At 35.5% G+C, this 26503-nt stretch overlaps 8 non-coding genes across 8 annotated transcripts; all 8 read left to right on the top strand.

Annotated features, from left to right (window-relative positions):
- Nucleotides 1–593: 593 nt before the first annotated feature.
- Nucleotides 594–676, top strand: TRNAL-UAG (transfer RNA leucine (anticodon UAG)). The gene has a single exon. It is a non-coding gene; the product is annotated as a tRNA-Leu (tRNA).
- Nucleotides 677–2598: 1922 nt separating this feature from the next.
- Nucleotides 2599–2681, top strand: TRNAL-UAG (transfer RNA leucine (anticodon UAG)). Its single transcript has one exon. It is a non-coding gene; the product is annotated as a tRNA-Leu (tRNA).
- Nucleotides 2682–4584: 1903 nt separating this feature from the next.
- On the top strand, nt 4585–4667 carry TRNAL-UAG (transfer RNA leucine (anticodon UAG)). The gene has a single exon. It is a non-coding gene; the product is annotated as a tRNA-Leu (tRNA).
- Nucleotides 4668–5502: 835 nt separating this feature from the next.
- Nucleotides 5503–5575, top strand: TRNAF-GAA (transfer RNA phenylalanine (anticodon GAA)). Its single transcript has one exon. It is a non-coding gene; the product is annotated as a tRNA-Phe (tRNA).
- A 993-nt stretch (nt 5576–6568) lies between these two features.
- Nucleotides 6569–6651, top strand: TRNAL-UAG (transfer RNA leucine (anticodon UAG)). Its single transcript has one exon. It is a non-coding gene; the product is annotated as a tRNA-Leu (tRNA).
- A 1902-nt stretch (nt 6652–8553) lies between these two features.
- TRNAL-UAG (transfer RNA leucine (anticodon UAG)) lies at nt 8554–8636 on the top strand. Its single transcript has one exon. It is a non-coding gene; the product is annotated as a tRNA-Leu (tRNA).
- An 8957-nt stretch (nt 8637–17593) lies between these two features.
- TRNAF-GAA (transfer RNA phenylalanine (anticodon GAA)) lies at nt 17594–17666 on the top strand. Its single transcript has one exon. It is a non-coding gene; the product is annotated as a tRNA-Phe (tRNA).
- Nucleotides 17667–25602: 7936 nt separating this feature from the next.
- On the top strand, nt 25603–25675 carry TRNAF-GAA (transfer RNA phenylalanine (anticodon GAA)). The gene has a single exon. It is a non-coding gene; the product is annotated as a tRNA-Phe (tRNA).
- Nucleotides 25676–26503: the final 828 nt, after the last annotated feature.

Here is a 26503-nt window from a genome sequence, read left to right as displayed (position 1 = left end):
AAATATAGGAGGTTTCTACTTTAATGGTGAGACAAAGCATCTACATATTTGACATTGCTCCAGTGAGTAGAGCCCACTTAAAAATGTATGGGTTGCTTGTCTCTGCAAGCAAAAGCTGGGCACTAAACTGGCATACTTGCAATGCTGGATGGTTCAGAGTGAAAACACCTATAGGCTGACAATAGTAATTGCAGGTGTTGATTAACTCATTGTGCAAAATAATTTCTAAAATGTGGTCACTTTGGGAGGTTTTCTGCTGTTTTGGTACTCTGCAAATTTCATCTGCAAGGTATTCCTGCAAAATCTGCATTGCAAAACCCAAATAGGGCTCTTCCTTTCAAAGCCCTGCTGTGTGGCCAAACAGTAGTTTCTGAAGAAATGTGGTGCATCACCGCTTTTGTGAGAAATCTAACATTTCTAATATCCAAACAAAATAAATGGAGGTTTAAAAATTAATGCAGACGAAAAGTACGCATATAAAAAATGTTATTTATTGACTTTTTTGGGGTGGTGTGACAAGTTTTTAATCACAAGGAATGGTAACATTTCTGCTGACTAGCATGGAAGGAGTTAAGTTCCAATTGCATATCGAAGTCAAGATGGCAGAGTGGTCTAAGGCGCTGCGTTTAGGTTGCAGTTTCCCCTGGAGGCGTGGGTTCAAATCCCACTTCTGACATCAACATTTAATTTCAAGAAACTTTATCTTCATGTAATGTGGTTTTGAAAAATTTCCTGAGAGTCTTTGGAGTGAATCTGAATTTGTCCTCTCAAAAAAGAACTCTAGGAACATCAAACAGATTTTTTGTGCATATGTCTGTTGTTCTTTTGGCACTAGAAAAATCTTTTGGCACTAGAAAAATCCTTTGGACAGTCAATGAGGAGGGACTATTTCACCTCTTTGTGTTCTCTGTCCCTATTAGGGTAGGGAATCAACCTTCTACAGTGCTGTCATGAAATATATCTAGAAACGGATTTGCTGGTAAGTCTACTTTCATAGTTTTCACCTCACACATCAATAGACCATAACGATATTTAATAAACAAAAACTTAACAAGTAGGTAATCATAGTTTAAAAAATGTGAAATGCCCATGTCATTCTGACATGTTTCAGCACATTTTGGGACAAATGGTCTCACTTTTAACAATCAATAAAATATTTTCTCTAAATTTTTGTCTCTTTTTTGCTCCAATTGTTTGTATCTCATAAAAAATAAAACTTGATGTAACATTATGCATGCAAATTGTGTTTTATGTGCGACCATGACCTATTCTAGAAGCACAGGGTCAGAATTATACTGGTGCATGGAGACAAACTGAAAATGTAAAAATTCAATGGCAAAATTGCTGTCTTTTTCTACTCATTCACAAATAGTTAATGAATGTTATTAAATATGTACAGCAAAATGGAAGGCGTTTCAAATAGAAATCATGCTTCAAAAAACAGTCAAATGAAAAATTATAATATATCCCTCCAGGTGTGACACTTGACATTTGCAGAGTGTCAAACCCCCCAGAAAATGTATAGATATGGCCGAAATAGCTCAGTTGGGAGAGCGTTAGACTGAAGATCTAAAGGTCCCTAGTCCAATCCCGGGTTTCGGCAAAATGCTTTTTCTTCACCGCTTACATTTTAAGGAGATATTAAACAAAGCACATGGACTGATCATGATCAAAAGGCCTAAAAATCTTAACTATCTACAGAAAACAAAATGTTAAAAATTTGAGAAACGGTAACTTTTTCCTTTTGAACACATGAATGTTTTTTAGTAATTTTTCCTCTATTTTGTTTTATTTCAGATTGACTTAGCTGTAAGAGGATTAAAAGGTAACCTGATAGCTGAAACAGACAGCACTTATCAGACACTAGCTGAATGATTATAGTCAGCTTGTTTGACTTTGAAACACTGAGGCATTACTGAGACAAATGTCCTTAAAAAATATGCTGTGGACAAAGTCAAAAAGGCAAAAAACACAAGCTCCACACAGGTCCGTCATCTTTAATTTGAAATATAGGAGGTTTCTACTTTAATGGTGAGACAAAGCATCTACATATTTGACATTGCTCCAGTGAGTAGAGCCCACTTAAAAATGTATGGGTTGCTTGTCTCTGCAAGTAAAAGCTGGGCACTAAACTGGCATACTTGCAATGCTGGATGGTTCAGAGTGAAAACACCTATAGGCTGACAATAGTAATTGCAGGTGTTGATTAACTCATTGTGCAAAATAATTTCTAAAATGTGGTCACTTTGGGAGGTTTTCTGCTGTTTTGGTACTCTGCAAATTTCATCTGCAAGGTATTCCTGCAAAATCTGCATTGCAAAACCCAAATAGGGCTCTTCCTTTCAAAGCCCTGCTGTGTGGCCAAACAGTAGTTTCTGAAGAAATGTGGTGCATCACCGCATTTGTGAGAAATCTAACATTTCTAATATCCAAACAAAATAAATGGAGGTTTAAAAATTAATGCAGACGAAAAGTACGCATATAAAAAATGTTATTTATTGACTTTTTTGGGGTGGTGTGACAAGTTTTTAATCACAAGGAATGGTAACATTTCTGCTGACTAGCATGGAAGGAGTTAAGTTCCAATTGCATATCGAAGTCAAGATGGCCGAGTGGTCTAAGGCGCTGCGTTTAGGTTGCAGTTTCCCCTGGAGGCGTGGGTTCAAATCCCACTTCTGACATCAACATTTAATTTCAAGAAACTTTATCTTCATGTAATGTGGTTTTGAAAAATTTCCTGAGAGTCTTTGGAGTGAATCTGAATTTGTCCTCTCAAAAAAGAACTCTAGGAACATCAAACAGATTTTTTGTGCATATGTCTGTTGTTCTTTTGGCACTAGAAAAATCCTTTGGACAGTCAATGAGGAGGGACTATTTCACCTCTTTGTGTTCTCTGTCCCTATTAGGGTAGGGAATCAACCTTCTACAGTGCTGTCATGAAATATATCTAGAAACGGATTTGCTGGTAAGTCTACTTTCATAGTTTTCACCTCACACATCAATAGACCATAACGATATTTAATAAACAAAAACTTAACAAGTAGGTAATCATAGTTTAAAAAATGTGAAATGCCCATGTCATTCTGACATGTTTCAGCACATTTTGGGACAAATGGTCTCACTTTTAACAATCAATAAAATATTTTCTCTAAATTTTTGTCTCTTTTTTGCTCCAATTGTTTGCATCTCATAAAAAATAAAACTTGATGTAACATTATGCATGCAAATTGTGTTTTATGTGCGACCATGACCTATTCTAGAAGCACAGGGTCAGAATTATACTGGTGCATGGAGACAAACTGAAAATGTAAAAATTCAATGGCAAAATTGCTGTCTTTTTCTACTCATTCACAAATAGTTAATGAATGTTATTAAATATGTACAGCAAAATGGAAGGCGTTTCAAATAGAAATCATGCTTCAAAAAACAGTCAAATGAAAAATTATAATATATCCCTCCAGGTGTGACACTTGACATTTGCAGAGTGTCAAACCCCCCAGAAAATGTATAGATATGGCCGAAATAGCTCAGTTGGGAGAGCGTTAGACTGAAGATCTAAAGGTCCCTAGTCCAATCCCGGGTTTCGGCAAAATGCTTTTTCTTCACCGTTTACATTTTAAGGAGATATTAAACAAAGCACATGGACTGATCATGATCAAAAGGCCTAAAAATCTTAACTATCTACAGAAAACAAAATGTTAAAAATTTGAGAAACGGTAACTTTTTCCTTTTGAACACATGAATGTTTTTTAGTAATTTTTCCTCTATTTTGTTTTATTTCAGATTGACTTAGCTGTAAGAGGATTAAAAGGTAACCTGATAGCTGAAACAGACAGCACTTATCAGACACTAGCTGAATGATTATAGTCAGCTTGTTTGACTTTGAAACACTGAGGCATTACTGAGACAAATGTCCTTAAAAAATATGCTGTGGACAAAGTCAAAAAGGCAAAAAACACAAGCTCCACACAGGTCCGTCATCTTTAATTTGAAATATAGGAGGTTTCTACTTTAATGGTGAGACAAAGCATCTACATATTTGACATTGCTCCAGTGAGTAGAGCCCACTTAAAAATGTATGGGTTGCTTGTCTCTGCAAGCAAAAGCTGGGCACTAAACTGGCATACTTGCAATGCTGGATGGTTCAGAGTGAAAACACCTATAGGCTGACAATAGTAATTGCAGGTGTTGATTAACTCATTGTGCAAAATAATTTCTAAAATGTGGTCACTTTGGGAGGTTTTCTGCTGTTTTGGTACTCTGCAAATTTCATCTGCAAGGTATTCCTGCAAAATCTGCATTGCAAAACCCAAATAGGGCTCTTCCTTTCAAAGCCCTGCTGTGTGGCCAAACAGTAGTTTCTGAAGAAATGTGGTGCATCACCGCATTTGTGAGAAATCTAACATTTCTAATATCCAAACAAAATAAATGGAGGTTTAAAAATTAATGCAGACGAAAAGTACGCATATAAAAAATGTTATTTATTGACTTTTTTGGGGTGGTGTGACAAGTTTTTAATCACAAGGAATGGTAACATTTCTGCTGACTAGCATGGAAGGAGTTAAGTTCCAATTGCATATCGAAGTCAAGATGGCCGAGTGGTCTAAGGCGCTGCGTTTAGGTTGCAGTTTCCCCTGGAGGCGTGGGTTCAAATCCCACTTCTGACATCAACATTTAATTTCAAGAAACTTTATCATCATGTAATGTGGTTTTGAAAAATTTCCTGAGAGTCTTTGGAGTGAATCTGAATTTGTCCTCTCAAAAAAGAACTCTAGGAACATCAAACAGATTTTTTGTGCATATGTCTGTTGTTCTTTTGGCACTAGAAAAATCCTTTGGACAGTCAATGAGGAGGGACTATTTCACCTCTTTGTGTTCTCTGTCCCTATTAGGGTAGGGAATCAACCTTCTACAGTGCTGTCATGAAATATATCTAGAAACGGATTTGCTGGTAAGTCTACTTTCATAGTTTTCACCTCATACATCAATAGACCATAACGATATTTAATAAACAAAAACTTAACAAGTAGGTAATCATAGTTTAAAAAATGTGAAATGCCCATGTCATTCTGACATGTTTCAGCACATTTTGGGACAAATGGTCTCACTTTTAACAATCAATAAAATATTTTCTCTAAATTTTTGTCTCTTTTTTGCTCCAATTGTTTGCATCTCATAAAAAATAAAACTTGATGTAACATTATGCATGCAAATTGTGTTTTATGTGCGACCATGACCTATTCTAGAAGCACAGGGTCAGAATTATACTGGTGCATGGAGACAAACTGAAAATGTAAAAATTCAATGGCAAAATTGCTGTCTTTTTCTACTCATTCACAAATAGTTAATGAATGTTATTAAATATGTACAGCAAAATGGAAGGCGTTTCAAATAGAAATCATGCTTCAAAAAACAGTCAAATGAAAAATTATAATATATCCCTCCAGGTGTGACACTTGACATTTGCAGAGTGTCAAACCCCCCAGAAAATGTATAGATATGGCCGAAATAGCTCAGTTGGGAGAGCGTTAGACTGAAGATCTAAAGGTCCCTGGTCCAATCCCGGGTTTCGGCAAAATGCTTTTTCTTCACCGTTTACATTTTAAGGAGATATTAAACAAAGCACATGGACTGATCATGATCAAAAGGCCTAAAAATCTTAACTATCTACAGAAAACAAAATGTTAAAAATTTGAGAAACGGTAACTTTTTCCTTTTGAACACATGAATGTTTTTTAGTAATTTTTCCTCTATTTTGTTTTATTTCAGATTGACTTAGCTGTAAGAGGATTAAAAGGTAACCTGATAGCTGAAACAGACAGCACTTATCAGACACTAGCTGAATGATTAGTCAGCTTGTTTGACTTTGAAACACTGAGGCATTACTGAGACAAATGTCCTTAAAAAATATACTGTGGACAAAGTCAAAAAGGCAAAAAACACAAGCTCCACACAGGTCCGTCATCTTTAATTTGAAATATAGGAGGTTTCTACTTTAATGGTGAGACAAAGCATCTACATATTTGACATTGCTCCAGTGAGTAGAGCCCACTTAAAAATGTATGGGTTGCTTGTCTCTGCAAGCAAAAGCTGGGCACTAAACTGGCATACTTGCAATGCTGGATGGTTCAGAGTGAAAACACCTATAGGCTGACAATAGTAATTGCAGGTGTTGATTAACTCATTGTGCAAAATAATTTCTAAAATGTGGTCACTTTGGGAGGTTTTCTGCTGTTTTGGTACTCTGCAAATTTCATCTGCAAGGTATTCCTGCAAAATCTGCATTGCAAAACCCAAATAGGGCTCTTCCTTTCAAAGCCCTGCTGTGTGGCCAAACAGTAGTTTCTGAAGAAATGTGGTGCATCACCGCATTTGTGAGAAATCTAACATTTCTAATATCCAAACAAAATAAATGGAGGTTTAAAAATTAATGCAGACGAAAAGTACGCATATAAAAAATGTTATTTATTGACTTTTTTGGGGTGGTGTGACAAGTTTTTAATCACAAGGAATGGTAACATTTCTGCTGACTAGCATGGAAGGAGTTAAGTTCCAATTGCATATCGAAGTCAAGATGGCAGAGTGGTCTAAGGCGCTGCGTTTAGGTTGCAGTTTCCCCTGGAGGCGTGGGTTCAAATCCCACTTCTGACATCAACATTTAATTTCAAGAAATTTTATCTTCATGTAATGTGGTTTTGAAAAATTTCCTGAGAGTCTTTGGAGTGAATCTGAATTTGTCCTCTCAAAAAAGAACTCTAGGAACATCAAACAGATTTTTGTCCATATGTCTGTTGTTCTTTTGGCACTAGAAAAATCCTTTGGACAGTCAATGAGGAGGGACTATTTCACCTCTTTGTGTTCTCTGTCCCTATTAGGGTAGGGAATCAACCTTCTACAGTGCTGTCATGAAATATATCTAGAAACGGATTTGCTGGTAAGTCTACTTTCATAGTTTTCACCTCATACATCAATAGACCATAACGATATTTAATAAACAAAAACTTAACAAGTAGGTAATCATAGTTTAAAAAATGTGAAATGCCCATGTCATTCTGACATGTTTCAGCACATTTTGGGACAAATGGTCTCACTTTTAACAATCAATAAAATATTTTCTCTAAATTTTTGTCTCTTTTTTGCTCCAATTGTTTGCATCTCATAAAAAATAAAACTTGATGTAACATTATGCATGCAAATTGTGTTTTATGTGCGACCATGACCTATTCTAGAAGCACAGGGTCAGAATTATACTGGTGCATGGAGACAAACTGAAAATGTAAAAATTCAATGGCAAAATTGCTGTCTTTTTCTACTCATTCACAAATAGTTAATGAATGTTATTAAATATGTACAGCAAAATGGAAGGCGTTTCAAATAGAAATCATGCTTCAAAAAACAGTCAAATGAAAAATTATAATATATCCCTCCAGGTGTGACACTTGACATTTGCAGAGTGTCAAACCCCCCAGAAAATTTATAGATATGGCTGAAATAGCAAAGTTGGGAGAGCATTAGACTGAAGATCTAAAGGTCCCTGGTCTAATCCCGGGTTTCGGCAAAATGCTTTTTCTTCACCGTTTACATTTTAAGGAGATATTAAACAAAGCACATGGACTGATCATGATCAAAAGGCCTAAAAATCTTAACTATCTACAGAAAACAAAATGTTAAAAATTTGAGAAACGGTAACTTTTTCCTTTTGAACACATGAATGTTTTTTAGTAATTTTTCCTCTATTTTGTTTTATTTCAGATTGACTTAGCTGTAAGAGGATTAAAAGGTAACCTGATAGCTGAAACAGACAGCACTTATCAGACACTAGCTGAATGATTATAGTCAGCTTGTTTGACTTTGAAACACTGAGGCATTACTGAGACAAATGTCCTTAAAAAATATGCTGTGGACAAAGTCAAAAAGGCAAAAAACACAAGCTCCACACAGGTCCGTCATCTTTAATTTGAAATATAGGAGGTTTCTACTTTAATGGTGAGACAAAGCATCTACATATTTGACATTGCTCCAGTGAGTAGAGCCCACTTAAAAATGTATGGGTTGCTTGTCTCTGCAAGCAAAAGCTGGGCACTAAACTGGCATACTTGCAATGCTGGATGGTTCAGAGTGAAAACACCTATAGGCTGACAATAGTAATTGCAGGTGTTGATTAACTCATTGTGCAAAATAATTTCTAAAATGTGGTCACTTTGGGAGGTTTTCTGCTGTTTTGGTACTCTGCAAATTTCATCTGCAAGGTATTCCTGCAAAATCTGCATTGCAAAACCCAAATAGGGCTCTTCCTTTCAAAGCCCTGCTGTGTGGCCAAACAGTAGTTTCTGAAGAAATGTGGTGCATCACCGCATTTGTGAGAAATCTAACATTTCTAATATCCAAACAAAATAAATGGAGGTTTAAAAATTAATGCAGACGAAAAGTACGCATATAAAAAATGTTATTTATTGACTTTTTTGGGGTGGTGTGACAAGTTTTTAATCACAAGGAATGGTAACATTTCTGCTGACTAGCATGGAAGGAGTTAAGTTCCAATTGCATTTCCAAGTCAGGATGGCCGAGTGGTCTAAGGCGCTGCGTTTAGGTTGCAGTTTCCCCTGGAGGCGTGGGTTCAAATCCCACTTCTGAAATCAACATTTAATTTCAAGAAACTTTATCTTCATGTAATGTGGTTTTGAAAAATTTCCTGAGAGTCTTTGTAGTGAATCTGAATTTGTCCTCTCAAAAAAGAACTCTAGGAACATCAAACAGATTTTTTGTGCATATGTCTGTTGTTCTTTTGGCACTAGAAAAATCCTTTGGACAGTCAATGAGGAGGGACTATTTCACCTCTTTGTGTTCTCTGTCCCTATTAGGGTAGGGAATCAACCTTCTACAGTGCTGTCATGAAATATATCTAGAAACGGATTTGCTGGTAAGTCTACTTTCATAGTTTTCACCTCATACATCAATAGACCATAATGATACTTAATTAACAAAAACTTAACAAGTAGGTAATCATAGTTTAAAAAATGTGAAATGCCCATGTCCTTCTGACATGTTTCAGCACATTTTGGGACAAATGGTCTCACTTTTAACAATCAATAAAATATTTTCTCTAAATTTTTGTCTCTTTTTTGCTCCAATTGTTTGCATCTCATAAAAAATAAAACTTGATGTAACATTATGCATGCAAATTGTGTTTTATGTGCGACCATGACCTATTCTAGAAGCACAGGGTCAGAATTATACTGGTGCATGGAGACAAACTGAAAATGTAAAAATTCAATGGCAAAATTGCTGTCTTTTTCTACTCATTCACAAATAGTTAATGAATGTTATTAAATATGTACAGCAAAATGGAAGGCGTTTCAAATAGAAATCATGCTTCAAAAAACAGTCAAATGAAAAATTATAATATATCCCTCCAGGTATGACACTTGACATTTGCAGAGTGTCAAACCCCCGAGAAAATGTATAGATATGGCAGAAATATCTCAGTTGGGAGAGCGTTAGACTGAAGATCTAAAGGTCCCTGGTCCAATCCCGGGTTTCGGCAAAATGCTTTTTCTTCACCGTTTACATTTTAAGGAGATATTAAACAAAGCACATGGACTGATCATGATCAAAAGGCCTAAAAATCTTAACTATCTACAGAAAACAAAATGTTAAAAATTTGAGAAACGGTAACTTTTTCCTTTTGAACACATGAATGTTTTTTAGTAATTTTTCCTCTATTTTGTTTTATTTCAGATTGACTTAGCTGTAAGAGGATTAAAAGGTAACCTGATAGCTGAAACAGACAGCACTTATCAGACACTAGCTGAATGATTATAGTCAGCTTGTTTGACTTTGAAACACTGAGGCATTACTGAGACAAATGTCCTTAAAAAATATGCTGTGGACAAAGTCAAAAAGGCAAAAAACACAAGTTGAACACAGGTCCGTCATCTTTAATTTGAAATATAGGAGGTTTCTACTTTAATGGTGAGACAAAGTATCTACATATTTGACATTGCTCCAGTGAGTAGAGCCCACTTAAAAATGTATGGGTTGCTTGTCTCTGCAAGCAAAAGCTGGGCACTAAACTGGCATACTTGCAATGCTGGATGGTTCAGAGTGAAAACACCTATAGGCTGACAATAGTAATTGCAGGTGTTGATTAACTCATTGTGCAAAATAATTTCTAAAATGTGGTCACTTTGGGAGGTTTTCTGCTGTTTTGGTACTCTGCAAATTTCATCTGCAAGGTATTCCTGCAAAATCTGCATTGCAAAACCCAAATAGGGCTCTTCCTTTCAAAGCCCTGCTGTGTGGCCAAACAGTAGTTTCTGAAGAAATGTGGTGCATCACCGCATTTGTGAGAAATCTAACATTTCTAATATCCAAACAAAATAAATGGAGGTTTAAAAATTAATGCAGACGAAAAGTACGCATATAAAAAATGTTATTTATTGACTTTTTTGGGGTGGTGTGACAAGTTTTTAATCACAAGGAATGGTAACATTTCTGCTGACTAGCATGGAAGGAGTTAAGTTCCAATTGCATATCGAAGCTGTCTAAGGCGAGCGGTCTAATACCGAGCGTTCTAAGGCGCTGCGTTCAGGTCGCAGTCTCCCCTGGAGGCGTGGGTTCAAATCCCACTTCTGACATCAATATTTAATTTCAAGAAACTTTATCTTCATTTATTGATTAGATGAGGTCAAACAAAACTTAGTAATGTGGTTTTGAAAAATTTCCTGAGAGTCTTTGGAGTGAATCTGAATTTGTCCTCTCAAAAAAGAACTCTAGGAACATCAAACAGATTTTTTGTGCATATGTCTGTTGTTCTTTTGGCACTAGAAAAATCCTTTGGACAGTCAATGAGGAGGGACTATTTCACCTCTTTGTGTTCTCTGTCCCTATTAGGGTAGGGAATCAACCTTCTACAGCGCTGTCATGAAATATATCTAGAAACGGATTTGCTGGTAAGTCTACTTTCATAGTTTTCACCTCATACATCAATAGACCATAACGATACTTAATAAACAAAAACTTAACAAGTAGGTAATCATAGTTTAAAAAATGTGAAATGCCCATGTCATTCTGACATGTTTCAGCACATTTTGGGACAAATGGTCTCACTTTTAACATTAACAATCAATAAAATATTTTCTCTAAATTTTTGTCTCTTTTTTGCTCCAATTGTTTGCATCTCATAAAAAATAAAACTTGATGTAACATTATGCATGCAAATTGTGTTTTATGTGCGACCATGACCTATTCTAGAAGCACAGGGTCAGAATTATACTGGTGCATGGAGACAAACTGAAAATGTAAAAATTCAATGGCAAAATTGCTGTCTTTTTCTACTCATTCACAAATAGTTAATGAATGTTATTAAATATGTACAGCAAAATGGAAGGCGTTTCAAATAGAAATCATGCTTCAAAAAACAGTCAAATGAAAAATTATAATATATCCCTCCAGGTGTGACACTTGACATTTGCAGAGTGTCAAACCCCCCAGAAAATGTATAGATAAGGCCGAAATAGCTCAGTTGGGAGAGCGTTAGACTGAAGATCTAAAGGTCCCGGGTTTCGGCAAAATGCTTTTTCTTCACCGTTTACATTTTAAGGAGATATTAAACAAAGCACATGGACTGATCATGATCAAAAGGCCTAAAAATCTTAACTATCTACAGAAAACAAAATGTTAAAAATTTGAGAAACGGTAACTTTTTCCTTTTGAACACATGAATGTTTTTTAGTAATTTTTCTTCTATTTTGTTTTATTTCAGATTGACTTAGCTGTAAGAGGATTAAAAGGTAACCTGATAACTGAAACAGTCAGCACTTATCAGACACTAGCTGAATGATTATAGTCAGCTTGTTTGACTTTGAAACACTGAGGCATTACTGAGACAAATGTCCTTAAAAAATATGCTGTGGACAAAGTCAAAAAGGCAAAAAACACAAGCTCCACACAGGTCCGTCATCTTTAATTTGAAATATAGGAGGTTTCTACTTTAATGGTGAGACAAAGCATCTACATATTTGACATTGCTCCAGTGAGTAGAGCCCACTTAAAAATGTATGGGTTGCTTGTCTCTGCAAGCAAAAGCTGGGCACTAAACTGGCATACTTGCAATGCTGGATGGTTCAGAGTGAAAACACCTATAGGCTGACAATAGTAATTGCAGGTGTTGATTAACTCATTGTGCAAAATAATTTCTAAAATGTGGTCACTTTGGGAGGTTTTCTGCTGTTTTGGTACTCTGCAAATTTCATCTGCAAGGTATTCCTGCAAAATCTGCATTGCAAAACCCAAATAGGGCTCTTCCTTTCAAAGCCCAGCTGAGTGGCCAAACAGTAGTTTCTGAAGAAATGTGGTGCATCACCGCATTTGTGAGAAATCTAACATTTCTAATATCCAAACAAAATAAATGGAGGTTTAAAAATTAATGCAGACGAAAAGTACGCATATAAAAAATGTTATTTATTGACTTTTTTGGGGTGGTGTGACAAGTTTTTAATCACAAGGAATGGTAACATTTCTGCTGTCTAGCATGGAAGGAGTTAAGTTCCAATTGCATATCGAAGCGGTCTAAGGCGAGCGGTCTAATACCGAGCGGTCTAAGGTGCTGCGTTCAGGTCGCAGTCTCCCCTCGAGGCGTGGGTTCAAATCCCACTTCTGACATTTAATTTCAAGAAACTTTATCTTCATTTATTGATTAGATGAGGTCAAACAAAACTTAGTAATGTGGTTTTGAAAAATTTCCTGAGAGTCTTTGGAGTGAATCTGAATTTGTCCTCTCAAAAAAGAACTCTAGGAACATCAAACAGATTTTTTGTGCATATGTCTGTTGTTCTTTTGGCACTAGAAAAATCCTTTGGACAGTCAATGAGGAGGGACTATTTCACCTCTTTGTGTTCTCTGTCCCTATTAGGGTAGGGAATCAACCTTCTACAGTGCTGTCATGAAATATATCTAGAAACGGATTTGCTGGTAAGTCTACTTTCATAGTTTTCACCTCATACATCAATAGACCATAACGATACTTAATAAACAAAAACTTAACAAGTAGGTAATCATAGTTTAAAAAATGTGAAATGCCCATGTCATTCTGACATGTTTCAGCACATTTTGGGACAAATGGTCTCACTTTTAACAATCAATAAAATATTTTCTCTAAATTTTTGTCTCTTTTTTGCTCCAATTGTTTGCATCTCATAAAAAATAAAACTTGATGTAACATTATGCATGCAAATTGTGTTTTATGTGCGACCATGACCTATTCTAGAAGCACAGGGTCAGAATTATACTGGTGCATGGAGACAAACTGAAAATGTAAAAATTCAATGGCAAAATTGCTGTCTTTTTCTACTCATTCACAAATAGTTAATGAATGTTATTAAATATGTACAGCAAAATGGAAGGCGTTTCAAATAGAAATCATGCTTCAAAAAACAGTCAAATGAAAAATTATAATATATCCCTCCAGGTGTGACACTTGACATTTGCAGAGTGTCAAACCCCCCAGAAAATGTATAGATATGGCAGAAATATCTCAGTTGGGAGAGCGTTAGACTGAAGATCTAAAGGTCCCTGGTCCAATCCCGGGTTTCGGCAAAATGCTTTTTCTTCACCGTTTACATTTTAAGGAGATATTAAACAAAGCACATGGACTGATCATGATCAAAAGGCCTAAAAATCTTAACTATCTACAGAAAACAAAATGTTAAAAATTTGAGAAACGGTAACTTTTTCCTTTTGAACACATGAATGTTTTTTAGTAATTTTTCCTCTATTTTGTTTTATTTCAGATTGACTTAGCTGTAAGAGGATTAAAAGGTAACCTGATAGCTGAAACAGACAGCACTTATCAGACACTAGCTGAATGATTATAGTCAGCTTGTTTGACTTTGAAACACTGAGACATTACTGAGACAAATGTCCTTAAAAAATATGCTGTGGACAAAGTCAAAAAGGCAAAAAACACAAGCTGAACACAGGTCCGTCATCTTTAATTTGAAATATAGGAGGTTTCTACTTTAATGGTGAGACAAAGCATCTACATATTTGACATTGCTCCAGTGAGTAGAGCCCACTTAAAAATGTATGGGTTGCTTGTCTCTGCAAGCAAAAGCTGGCCACTAAACTGGCATACTTGCAATGCTGGATGGTTCAGAGTGAAAACACCTATAGGCTGACAATAGTAATTGCAGGTGTTGATTAACTCATTGTGCAAATAATTTCTAAAATGTGGTCACTTTGGGAGGTTTTCTGCTGTTTTGGTACTCTGCAAATTTCATCTGCAAGGTATTCCTGCAAAATCTGCATTGCAAAACCCAAATAGGGCTCTTCCTTTCAAAGCCCTGCTGTGTGGCCAAACAGTAGTTTCTGAAGAAATGTGGTGCATCACCGCATTTGTGAGAAATCTAACATTTCTAATATCCAAACAAAATAAATGGAGGTTTAAAAATTAATGCAGACGAAAAGTACGCATATAAAAAATGTTATTTATTGACTTTTTTGGGGTGGTGTGACAAGTTTTTAATCACAAGGAATGGTAACATTTCTGCTGACTAGCATGGAAGGAGTTAAGTTCCAATTGCATATCGAAGCGGTCTAAGGCGAGCGGTCTAATACAGAGCAGTCTAAGGCGCTGCGTTCAGGTCGCAGTCTCCCCTGGAGGCGTGGGTTCAAATCCCACTTCTGACATCAACATTTAATTTCAATAAACTTTATCTTCATTTATTGATTAGATGAGGTCAAACAAAACTTAGTAATGTGGTTTTGAAAAATTTCCTGAGAGTCTTTGGAGTGAATCTGAATTTGTCCTCTCAAAAAAGAACTCTAGGAACATCAAACAGATTTTTTGTGCATATGTCTGTTGTTCTTTTGGCACTAGAAAAATCCTTTGGACAGTCAATGAGGAGGGACTATTTCACCTCTTTGTGTTCTCTGTCCCTATTAGGGTAGGGAATCAACCTTCTACAGTGCTGTCATGAAATATATCTAGAAACGGATTTGCTGGTAAGTCTACTTTCATAGTTTTCACCTCATACATCAATAGACCATAACGATACTTAATAAACAAAAACTTAACAAGTAGGTAATCATAGTTTAAAAAATGTGAAATGCCCATGTCATTCTGACATGTTTCAGCACATTTTGGGACAAATGGTCTCACTTTTAACATTAACAATCAATAAAATATTTTCTCTAAATTTTTGTCTCTTTTTAGCTCCAATTGTTTGCATCTCATAAAAAATAAAACTTGATGTAACATTATGCATGCAAATTGTGTTTTATGTGCGACCATGACCTATTCTAGAAGCACAGGGTCAGAATTATACTGGTGCATGGAGACAAACTGAAAATGTAAAAATTCAATGGCAAAATTGCTGTCTTTTTCTACTCATTCACAAATAGTTAATGAATGTTATTAAATATGTACAGCAAAATGGAAGGCGTTTCAAATAGAAATCATGTTTCAAAAAACAGTCAAATGAAAAATTATAATATATCCCTCCAGGTGTGACACTTGACATTTGCAGAGTGTCAAACCCCCCCGAAAATGTATAGATAAGGCAGAAATAGCTCAGTTGGGAGAGCGTTAGACTGAAGATCTAAAGGTCCCTGGTCCAATCCCGGGTTTCGGCAAAATGCTTTTTCTTCACCATTTACATTTTAAGGAGATATTAAACAAAGCACATGGACTGATCATGATCAAAAGGCCTTAAAATCTTAACTATCTACAGAAAACAAAATGTTAAAAATTTGAGAAACGGTAACTTTTTCCTTTTGAACACATGAATGTTTTTTAGTAATTTTTCCTCTATTTTGTTTTATTTCAGATTGACTTAGCTGTAAGAGGATTAAAAGGTAACCTGATAGCTGAAACAGACAGCACTTATCAGACACTAGCTGAATGATTATAGTCAGCTTGTTTGACTTTGAAACACTGAGGCATTACTGAGACAAATGTCCTTAAAAAATATGCTGTGGACAAAGTCAAAAAGGCAAAAAACACAAGCTGAACACAGGTCCGTCATCTTTAATTTGAAATATAGGAGGTTTCTACTTTAATGGTGAGACAAAGCATCTACATATTTGACATTGCTCCAGTGAGTAGAGCCCACTTAAAAATGTATGGGTTGCTTGTCTCTGCAAGCAAAAGCTGGGCACTAAACTGGCATACTTGCAATGCTGGATGGTTCAGAGTAAAAACACCTATAGGCTGACAATAGTAATTGCAGGTGTTGATTAACTCATTGTGCAAAATAATTTCTAAAATGTGGTCACTTTGGGAGGTTTTCTGCTGTTTTGGTACTCTGCAAATTTCATCTGCAAGGTATTCCTGCAAAATCTGCATTGCAAAACCCAAATAGGGCTCTTCCTTTCAAAGTCCTGCTGTGTGGCCAAACAGTAGTTTCTGAAGAAATGTGGTGCATCACCGCATTTGTGAGAAATCTAACATTTCTAATATCCAAACAAAATAAATGGAGGTTTAAAAATTAATGCAGACCAAAAGTACGCATATAAAAAATGTTATTTATTGACTTTTTTGGGGTGGTGTGACAAGTTTTTAATCACAAGGAATGGTAACATTTCTGCTGACTAGCATGGAAGGAGTTAAGTTCCAATTGCATATTGAAGCGGTCTAAGGCGAGCGGTCTAATACCGAGCGGTCTAAGGCGCTGCGTTCAGGTCGCAGTCTCCCCTGGATGCGTGGGTTCAAATCCCACTTCTGACATCAACATTTAATTTCAAGAAACTTTATCTTCATTTATTGATTAGATGAGGTCAAACAAAACTTAGTAATGTGGTTTTTGAAAAATTTCCTGAGAGTCTTTGGAGTGAATCTGAATTTGTCCTCTCAAAAAAGAACTCTAGGAACATCAAACAGATTTTTTGTGCATATGTCTGTTGTTCTTTTGGCACTAGAAAAATCCTTTGGACAGTCAATGAGGAGGGACTATTTCACCTCTTTGTGTTCTCTGTCCCTATTAGGGTAGGGAATCAACCTTCTACAGTGCTGTCATGAAATATATCTAGAAACGGATTTGCTGGTAAGTCTACTTTCATAGTTTTCACCTCATACATCAATAGACCATAACGATACTTAATAAACAAAAACTTAACAAGTAGGTAATCATAGTTTAAAAAATGTGAAATGCCCATGTCATTCTGACATGTTTCAGCACATTTTGGGACAAATGGTCTCACTTTTAACAATCAATAAAATATTTTCTCTAAATTTTTGTCTCTTTTTTGCTCCAATTGTTTGCATCTCATAAAAAATAAAACTTGATGTAACATTATGCATGCAAATTGTGTTTTATGTGCGACCATGACCTATTCTAGAAGCACAGGGTCAGAATTATACTGGTGCATGGAGACAAACTGAAAATGTAAAAATTCAATGGCAAAATTGCTGTCTTTTTCTACTCATTCACAAATAGTTAATGAATGTTATTAAATATGTACAGCAAAATGGAAGGCGTTTCAAATAGAAATCATGCTTCAAAAAACAGTCAAATGAAAAATTATAATATATCCCTCCAGGTGTGACACTTGACATTTGCAGAGTGTCAAACCCCCCAGAAAATGTATAGAAATGGCCGAAATAGCTCAGTTGGGAGAGTGTTAGACTGAAGATCTAAAGGTCCCTGGTCCAATCCCGGGTTTCGGCAAAATGCTTTTTCTTCACCGTTTACATTTTAAGGAGATATTAAACAAAGCACATGGACTGATAATGATCAAAAGGCCTAAAAATCTTAACTATCTACAGAAAACAAAATGTTAAAAATTTGAGAAACGGTAACTTTTTCCTTTTGAACACATGAATGTTTTTTAGTAATTTTTCCTCTATTTTGTTTTATTTCAGATTGACTTAGCTGTAAGAGGATTAAAAGGTAACCTGATAGCTGAAACAGACAGCACTTATCAGACACTAGCTGAATGATTATAGTCAGCTTGTTTGACTTTGAAACACTGAGGCATTACTGAGACAAATGTCCTTAAAAAATATGCTGTGGACAAAGTCAAAAAGGCAAAAAACACAAGCTGAACACAGGTCCATCATCTTTAATTTGAAATATAGGAGGTTTCTACTTTAATGGTGAGACAAAGCATCTACATATTTGACATTGCTCCAGTGAGTAGAGCCCACTTAAAAATGTATGGGTTGCTTGTCTCTGCAAGCAAAAGCTGGGCACTAAACTGGCATACTTGCAATGCTGGATGGTTCAGAGTGAAAACACCTATAGGCTGACAATAGTAATTGCAGGTGTTGATTAACTCATTGTGCAAAATAATTTCTAAAATGTGATCACTTTGGGAGGTTTTCTGCTGTTTTGGTACTCTGCAAATTTCATCTGCAAGGTATTCCTGCAAAATCTGCATTGCAAAACCCAAATAGGGCTCTTCCTTTCAAAGCCCTGCTGTGTGGCCAAACAGTAGTTTCTGAAGAAATGTGGTGCATCACCGCATTTGTGAGAAATCTAACATTTCTAATATCCAAACAAAATAAATGGAGGTTTAAAAATTAATGCAGACGAAAAGTACGCATATAAAAAATGTTATTTATTGACTTTTTTGGGGTGTGTGACAAGTTTTTAATCACAAGGAATGGTAACATTTCTGCTGACTAGCATGGAAGGAGTTAAGTTCCAATTGCATATCGAAGCGGTCTAAGGCGAGCGGTCTAAGGCGCTGCGTTCAGGTCGCAGTCTCCCCTAGAGGCTTGGGTTCCAATCCCACTTCTGACATCAACATTTAATTTCAAGAAACTTTATCTTCATTTATTGATTAGATGAGGTCAAACAAAACTTAGTAATGTGGTTTTGAAAAATTTCCTGAGAGTCTTTGGAGTGAATCTGAATTTGTCCTCTCAAAAAAGAACTCTAGGAACATCAAACAGATTTTTTGTGCATATGTCTGTTGTTCATTTGGCACTAGAAAAATCCTTTGGACAGTCAATGAGGAGGGACTATTTCACCTCTTTGTGTTCTCTGTCCCTATTAGGGTAGGGAATCAACCTTCTACAGTGCTGTCATGAAATATATCTAGAAACGGATTTGCTGGTAAGTCTACTTTCATAGTTTTCACCTCATACATCAATAGACCATAACGATACTTAATAAACAAAAACTTAACAAGTAGGTAATCATAGTTTAAAAAATGTGAAATGCCCATGTCATTCTGACATGTTTCAGCACATTTTGGGACAAATGGTCTCACTTTTAACAATCAATAAAATATTTTCTCTAAATTTTTGTCTCTTTTTTGCTCCAATTGTTTGCATATCATAAAAAATAAAACTTGATGTAACATTATGCATGCAAATTGTGTTTTATGTGCGACCATGACCTATTCTAGAAGCACGGGGTCAGAATTATACTGGTGCATGGAGACAAACTGAAAATGTAAAAATTCAATGGCAAAATTGCTGTCTTTTTCTACTCATTCACAAATAGTTAATGAATGTTATTAAATATGTGCAGCAAAATGGAAGGCGTTTCAAATAGAAATCATGCTTCAAAAAACAGTCAAATGAAAAATTATAATATATCCCTCCAGGTGTGACACTTGACATTTGCAGAGTGTCAAACCCACCAGAAAATGTATAGATATGGCCGAAATAGCTCAGTTGTGAAAGCGTTAGACTGAAGATCTAAAGGTCCCTGGTCCAATCCCGGGTTTCGGCAAAATGCTTTTTCTTCACCGTTTACATTTTAAGGAGATATTAAACAAAGCACATGGACTGATCATGATCAAAAGGCCTAAAAATCTTAACTATCTACAGAAAACAAAATGTTAAAAATTTGAGAAACGGTAACTTTTTCCTTTTGAACACATGAATGTTTTTTAGTAATTTTTCCTCTATTTTGTTTTATTTCAGATTGACTTAGCTGTAAGAGGATTAAAAGGTAACCTGATAGCTGAAACAGACAGCACTTATCAGACACTAGCTGAATGATTATAGTCAGCTTGTTTGACTTTGAAACACTGAGGCATTACTGAGACAAATGTCCTTAAAAAATATGCTGTGGACAAAGTCAAAAAGGCAAAAAACACAAGCTCCACAAAGGTCCGTCATCTTTAATTTGAAATATAGGAGGTTTCTACTTTAATGGTGAGACAAAGCATCTACATATTTGACATTGCTCCAGTGAGTAGAGCCCACTTAAAAATGTATGGGTTGCTTGTCTCTGCAAGCAAAAGCTGGGCACTAAACTGGCATACTTGCAATGCTGGATGGTTCAGAGTGAAAACACCTATAGGCTGACAATAGTAATTGCAGGTGTTGATTAACTCATTGTGCAAAATTATTTCTAAAATGTGGTCACTTTGGGAGGTTTTCTGCTGTTTTGGTACTCTGCAAATTTCATCTGCAAGGTATTCCTGCAAAATCTGCATTGCAAAACCCAAATAGGGCTCTTCCTTTCAAAGCCCTGCTGTGTGGCCAAACAGTAGTTTCTGAAGAAATGTGGTGCATCACCGCATTTGTGAGAAATCTAACATTTCTAATATCCAAACAAAATAAATGGAGGTTTAAAAATTAATGCAGACGAAAAGTACGCATATAAAAAATGTTATTTATTGACTTTTTTGGGGTGGTGTGACAAGTTTTTAATCACAAGAAATGGTAACATTTCTGCTGACTAGCATGGAAGGAGTTAAGTTCCAATTGCATATCGAAGTCAGGATGGCCGAGCGGTCTAAGGCGCTGCGTTCAGGTCGCAGACTCCTACTTCTCCCACTTCTGACATCAACATTTAATTTCAAGAAACTTTATCTTCATTTATTGATTAGATGAGGTCAAACAAAACTTAGTAATGTGGTTTTGAAAAATTTCCTGAGAGTCTTTGGAGTGAATCTGAATTTGTCCTCTCAAAAAAGAACTCTAGGAACATCAAACAGATTTTTTGTGCATATGTCTGTTGTTCTTTTGGCACTAGAAAAATCCTTTGGACAGTCAATGAGGAGAGACTATTTCACCTCTTTGTGTTCTCTGTCCCTATTAGGGTAGGGAATCAACCTTCTACAGTGCTGTCATGAAATATATCTAGAAATGGATTTGCTGGTAAGTCTACTTTCATAGTTTTCACCTCATACATCAATAGACCATAACGATACTTAATAAACAAAAACTTAACAAGTAGTTAATCATAGTTTAAAAAATGTGAAATGCCCATGTCATTCTGACATGTTTCAGCACATTTTGGGACAAATGGTCTCACTTTTAACATTAACAATCAATAAAATATTTTCTCTAAATTTTTGTCTCTATTTTGCTCCAATTGTTTGCATCTCATAAAAAATAAATCTTGATGTAACATTATGCATGCAATTTGTGTTTTATGTGCGACCATGACCTATTCTAGAAGCACAGGGTCAGAATTATACTGGTGCATGGAGACAAACTGAAAATGTAAAACTTCAATGGCAAAATTGCTGTCTTTTTCTACTAATTCACAAATAGTTAATGAATGTTATTAAATATGTACAGCAAAATGGAAGGCGTTTCAAATAGAAATCATGCTTCAAAAAACAGTCAAATGAAAAATTATAATATATCCCTCCAGGTGTGACACTTGACATTTGCAGAGTGTCAAACCCCCCAGAAAATGTATAGATATGGCCGAAATAGCTCAGTTGGGAGAGCGTTAGACTGAATATCTAAAGGTCCCTGGTCCAATCCCGGGTTTCGGCAAAATGCTTTTTCTTCACCGTTTACAAGTGGCTCAAATCCCACCTCTGACATCAACTTTTAATTTCAAGAAACTTTTTTCTTCATTTATTGATTAGATGAGGTCAAACAAAACTTAGTAATGTGGTTTTGAAAAATTTCCTGAGAGTCTTTGGAGTGAATCTGAATTTGTCCTCTCAAAAAAGAACTCTAGGAACATCAAACAGATTTTTTGTGCATATGTCTGTTGTTCTTTTGGCACTAGAAAAATCCTTTGGACAGTCAATGAGGAGGGACTATTTCACCTCTGTGTGTTCTCTGTCCCTATTAGGGTAGGGAATCAACCTTCTACAGTGCTGTCATGAAATATATCTAGAAACGGATTTGCTGGTAAGTCTACTTTCATAGTTTTCACCTCATACATCAATAGACCATAACGATACTTAATAAACAAAAACTTAACAAGTAGGTAATCATAGTTTAAAAAATGTGAAATGCCCATGTCATTCTGACATGTTTCAGCACATTTTGGGACAAATGGTCTCACTTTTAACATTAACAATCAATAAAATATTTTCTCTAAATTTTTGTCTCTATTTTGCTCCAATTGTTTGCATCTCATAAAAAATAAAACTTGATGTAACATTATGCATGCAAATTGTGTTTTATGTGCGACCATGACCTATTCTAGAAGCACAGGGTCAGAATTATACTGGTGCATGGAGACAAACTGAAAATGTAAAAATTCAATGGCAAAATTGCTGTCTTTTTCTACTCATTCACAAATAGTTAATGAATGTTATTAAATATGTACAGCAAAATGGAAGGTGTTTCAAATAGAAATCATGCTTCAAAAAACAGTCAAATGAAAAATTATAATATATCCCTCCAGGTGTGACACTTGACATTTGCAGAGTGTCAAACCCCCCAGAAAATGTATAGATATGGCCGAAATAGCGCAGTTGGGAGAGCGTTAGACTGAAGATCTAAAGGTCCCTGGTCCAATCCCGGGTTTCGGCAAAATGCTTTTTCTTCACCGTTTACAAGTGGTTCAAATCCCACCTCTGACATCAACTTTTAATTTCAAGAAACTTTTTTCTTCATTTATTGATTAGATGAGGTCAAACAAAACTTAGTAATGTGGTTTTGAAAAATTTCCTGAGAGTCTTTGGAGTGAATCTGAATTTATCCTCTCAAAAAAGAACTCTAGGAACATCAAACAGATTTTTTGTGCGTATGTCTGTTGTTCTTTTGGCACTAGAAAAATCCTTTGGACAGTCAATGAGGAGGGACTATTTCACCTCTTTGTGTTCTCTGTCCCTATTAGGGTAGGGAATCAACCTTCTACAGTGCTGTCATGAAATATATCTAGAAACGGATTTGCTGGTAAGTCTACTTTCATAGTTTTCACCTCATACATCAATAGACCATAACGATACTTAATAAACAAAAACTTAACAAGTAGTTAATCATAGTTTAAAAAATGTGAAATGCCCATGTCATTCTGACATGTTTCAGCACATTTTGGGACAAATGGTCTCACTTTTAACATTAACAATCAATAAAATATTTTCTCTAAATTTTTGTCTCTATTTTGCTCCAATTGTTTGCATCTCATAAAAAATAAATCTTGATGTAACATTATGCATGCAAATTGTGTTTTATGTGCGACCATGACCTATTCTAGAAGCACAGGGTCAGAATTATACTGGTGCATGGAGACAAACTGAAAATGTAAAACTTCAATGGCAAAATTGCTGTCTTTTTCTACTAATTCACAAATAGTTAATGAATGTTATTAAATATGTACAGCAAAATGGAAGGCGTTTCAAATAGAAATCATGCTTCAAAAAACAGTCAAATGAAAAATTATAATATATCCCTCCAGGTGTGACACTTGACATTTGCAGAGTGTCAAACCCCCCAGAAAATGTATAGATATGGCCGAAATAGCTCAGTTGGGAGAGCGTTAGACTGAATATCTAAAGGTCCCTGGTCCAATCCCGGGTTTTGGCAAAATGCTTTTTCTTCACCGTTTACAAGTGGCTCAAATCCCACCTCTGACATCAACTTTTAATTTCAAGAAACTTTTTTCTTCATTTATTGATTAGATGAGGTCAAACAAAACTTAGTAATGTGGTTTTGAAAAATTTCCTGAGAGTCTTTGGAGTGAATCTGAATTTGTCCTCTCAAAAAAGAACTCTAGGAACATCAAACAGATTTTTTGTGCATATGTCTGTTGTTCTTTTGGCACTAGAAAAATCCTTTGGACAGTCAATGAGGAGGGACTATTTCACCTCTGTGTGTTCTCTGTCCCTATTAGGGTAGGGAATCAACCTTCTACAGTGCTGTCATGAAATATATCTAGAAACGGATTTGCTGGTAAGTCTACTTTCATAGTTTTCACCTCATACATCAATAGACCATAACGATACTTAATAAACAAAAACTTAACAAGTAGGTAATCATAGTTTAAAAAATGTGAAATGCCCATGTCATTCTGACATGTTTCAGCACATTTTGGGACAAATGGTCTCACTTTTAACATTAACAATCAATAAAATATTTTCTCTAAATTTTTGTCTCTATTTTGCTCCAATTGTTTGCATCTCATAAAAAATAAAACTTGATGTAACATTATGCATGCAAATTGTGTTTTATGTGCGACCATGACCTATTCTAGAAGCACAGGGTCAGAATTATACTGGTGCATGGAGACAAACTGAAAATGTAAAAATTCAATGGCAAAATTGCTGTCTTTTTCTACTCATTCACAAATAGTTAATGAATGTTATTAAATATGTACAGCAAAATGGAAGGTGTTTCAAATAGAAATCATGCTTCAAAAAACAGTCAAATGAAAAATTATAATATATCCCTCCAGGTGTGACACTTGACATTTGCAGAGTGTCAAACCCCCCAGAAAATGTATAGATATGGCCGAAATAGCGCCGTTGGGAGAGCGTTAGACTGAAGATCTAAAGGTCCCTGGTCCAATCCCGGGTTTCGGCAAAATGCTTTTTCTTCACCGTTTACAAGTGGTTCAAATCCCACCTCTGACATCAACTTTTAATTTCAAGAAACTTTTTTCTTCATTTATTGATTAGATGAGGTCAAACAAAACTTAGTAATGTGGTTTTGAAAAATTTCCTGAGAGTCTTTGGAGTGAATCTGAATTTATCCTCTCAAAAAAGAACTCTAGGAACATCAAACAGATTTTTTGTGCGTATGTCTGTTGTTCTTTTGGCACTAGAAAAATCCTTTGGACAGTCAATGAGGAGGGACTATTTCACCTCTTTGTGTTCTCTGTCCCTATTAGGGTAGGGAATCAACCTTCTACAGTGCTGTCATGAAATATATCTAGAAACGGATTTGCTGGTAAGTCTACTTTCATAGTTTTCACCTCATACATCAATAGACCATAACGATACTTAATAAACAAAAACTTAACAAGTAGTTAATCATAGTTTAAAAAATGTGAAATGCCCATGTCATTCTGACATGTTTCAGCACATTTTGGGACAAATGGTCTCACTTTTAACATTAACAATCAATAAAATATTTTCTCTAAATTTTTGTCTCTATTTTGCTCCAATTGTTTGCATCTCATAAAAAATAAATCTTGATGTAACATTATGCATGCAAATTGTGTTTTATGTGCGACCATGACCTATTCTAGAAGCACAGGGTCAGAATTATACTGGTGCATGGAGACAAACTGAAAATGTAAAACTTCAATGGCAAAATTGCTGTCTTTTTCTACTAATTCACAAATAGTTAATGAATGTTATTAAATATGTACAGCAAAATGGAAGGCGTTTCAAATAGAAATCATGCTTCAAAAAACAGTCAAATGAAAAATTATAATATATCCCTCCAGGTGTGACACTTGACATTTGCAGAGTGTCAAACCCCCCAGAAAATGTATAGATATGGCCGAAATAGCTCAGTTGGGAGAGCGTTAGACTGAAGATCTAAAGGTCCCTGGTCCAATCCCGGGTTTCGGCAAAATGCTTTTTCTTCACCGTTTACAAGTGGCTCAAATCCCACCTCTGACATCAACTTTTAATTTCAAGAAACTTTTTTCTTCATTTATTGATTAGATGAGGTCAAACAAAACTTAGTAATGTGGTTTTGAAAAATTTCCTGAGAGTCTTTGGAGTGAATCTGAATTTGTCCTCTCAAAAAAGAACTCTAGGAACATCAAACAGATTTTTTGTGCATATGTCTGTTGTTCTTTTGGCACTAGAAAAATCCTTTGGACAGTCAATGAGGAGGGACTATTTCACCTCTGTGTGTTCTCTGTCCCTATTAGGGTAGGGAATCAACCTTCTACAGTGCTGTCATGAAATATATCTAGAAACGGATTTGCTGGTAAGTCTACTTTCATAGTTTTCACCTCATACATCAATAGACCATAACGATACTTAATAAACAAAAACTTAACAAGTAGGTAATCATAGTTTAAAAAATGTGAAATGCCCATGTCATTCTGACATGTTTCAGCACATTTTGGGACAAATGGTATCACTTTTAACATTAACAATCAATAAAATATTTTCTCTAAATTTTTGTCTCTATTTTGCTCCAATTGTTTGCATCTCATAAAAAATAAAACTTGATGTAACATTATGCATGCAAATTGTGTTTTATGTGCGACCATGACCTATTCTAGAAGCACAGGGTCAGAATTATACTGGTGCATGGAGACAAACTGAAAATGTAAAAATTCAATGGCAAAATTGCTGTCTTTTTCTACTCATTCACAAATAGTTAATGAATGTTATTAAATATGTACAGCAAAATGGAAGGTGTTTCAAATAGAAATCATGCTTC

Source organism: Dendrobates tinctorius, unplaced genomic scaffold, assembly GCF_039654945.1.
Source record: "Dendrobates tinctorius isolate UK_male_01 unplaced genomic scaffold, ASM3965494v1 ptg000184l, whole genome shotgun sequence".
NCBI lineage: Eukaryota > Metazoa > Chordata > Amphibia > Anura > Dendrobatidae > Dendrobates > Dendrobates tinctorius.
This window is presented reverse-complemented; position numbering and strand designations above follow the sequence as displayed.